Genomic DNA, 2,141 nt, shown 5'->3' on the forward strand with positions numbered 1-2,141 from the left:
TTGTCACACAGAGGTCCTACAGACCGAAACCTGGGGTGGGAAGGAGTTCAAGAACTCATTTCAAATAAACACACACTGTGCAGAAAGCTGTGTTTTCTTCTCAAGAAAAGGGCAAGAAAAAGGCAAAAGACTTCAGCAACCCACTGGCTGACAGGTTTCTCCCCATTTCAGCTGAGTGAAGGGAAGATATTGGCCAACATGCCTTATCCAAACTGCAGGTGTGCCAGGCTGTTCTGAAGCTCTGCCCTTACTCATAGCCTGACTCATCCTGCAAGAGCTTGTTGGGTGGAAAGTGCCTCCTCTGCAACCCCCAAGGCAGAGCCAAGAGTTACAGAAGCCTTTGGGTAAGCCCATGGCAGGGACTTTATGGAAGAATCCTTGACCTTCCAAGTCTGCAGTTGTCTCGAGACAGAAAGCCTCCTTCCACCCTGCCTTACTCACATCTTCGCCTTTCCCACACAGTGCAGGTCAGAAGATGTGCCATACATGCCCCCCTCCTCACCAGAGCTGAAAGACTCGCTTTAGGGTCACGTGTTGGCATTGCTGTGCCAGGTTCAGATTTTCTTATACAGCTCAGATTCACCTGCCAGACCTCGTCTGGGACAAATCTCTCCAGAGCCCAGCAGTGGCACAGGCTGGCACCTCACCCGCTTGCAGTAGGGAAGCACAACTGCCTGAGGACTGAGTGCTGGGAAAGGCAGGACTGTCTGCCTTTATAAAAAGCCGTGTTGGACATTTATAGCTTTTGGAAAAGAAATGTCAGAGCAACAAAAGAAAATCCAGATGTGCTGCATTCGCGTGGTATCAGGCTAATTGGAGACAGCCCCACCTGATTTCTAGCAGCTTAGCATTTCTCTTGCAGTTTATTGACTCGGGATTTTCTCATTATTGGCTCATCTTTAGGAGAAAATACTATTCTTGTTTGGCATTTGATTTTCTTCCAGAAATACTGTTTTTATCACTATTCTTTCAGCAAGTTTTCCTAAGAATAAACTGGAGGCCTTTAAGCTCAGCTGGAGTTTTGTCATGGTCTTTCACAAGGACACAATCTTGCTGTAACCTGAAGGGCTGAGAACAGGGCTGAAGGCAGCAGCGTCTCTCTCTGCAGGTGCTCTCCTCCACTGCAGCAGCTGTGATTAGAGCAGTGCAGAGTCACTCTCACACTTACATCAGGCATTTGTGTCTGTCATGAGAGGGCTGGAGGGGTACTGGACCTCAAAGGCAGGCACGGGGTGCAGGATTAATCTGAAAACTCTCCTGGTAAAGGGCAGCGGAGAGAAAGAAGCCACTCCGGGATGGGGAGCTCACCAAACAGGCAGATGTGCCTTTCCCTGCTTGTGCATCTCCTAATAGAAATCTCTGGATTCCCAGTTTGTTTTAATGAGGTAGGTCCAGAGAGGCTTCCATTAAGAACTAACAGCCAGTACATTTTGCAGCTGTTGGCCCCAGTGGGGATCTGAGCTCTTCCCAGTTAAACTCAGTCACCCACACCTGGCAGGTCAAGGGACACTGAGCTACAACTGCTGCTTTGTCAGCAAAAGCCTTCCCACCCATGTTCCTGCTGCCCCCGGGGCTGTTACACCAGGCAGGGCTTGGTCCCATGGAGACAGCAAACCTGCTGCTGAGCTGAGCCAGAGGAAGGCACATGCATGCAAAGCCCGTGATTCTCATTCCTGTAGCCCAGCATAACCCAGCTTCCTGCCTGTGCAACGCCGAGGAAAGCTCACATCCAGCAGGACAAACCTGGAGTGAAGTGGGTTTCAGCAGCCCCAGCACAAACTGAGGAAATGGAATGAATTTCTGGAATTTCAGCTGTGCCCTGCCACAGGTGCTCAGGACTAGAGGCTGGCAGGAAGGAAGGTGATAGCCCAGCACAGGGACAAACAGAGGTGGAGAGGCCAAGGGCAGGCTGGTTCCATCCCAGTGTGAGCTGTAGCCTCCTGCCCATCTTTTGGCCACCCCGCCAGCACCTCTGGGCTTCTGCCAGGTCCCTCTGAAACACTGAAGGGGACCAAGTAGCAAGAGATAATCTTTGTCCGGGGTTGATAACACAGCATTTCTCAGAGCCCGCCCCACAGCCAAGCTCTAAATCTTGCGCTTGGGGCTATCTGAGCCCGAGGCAGATGCCGGCTGGGGGGGCC

Source organism: Corvus brachyrhynchos, unplaced genomic scaffold (assembly GCF_000691975.1).
Source record: "Corvus brachyrhynchos isolate BGI_N302 unplaced genomic scaffold, ASM69197v1 scaffold97, whole genome shotgun sequence".
Taxonomy (NCBI): Eukaryota; Metazoa; Chordata; class Aves; order Passeriformes; family Corvidae; genus Corvus; species Corvus brachyrhynchos.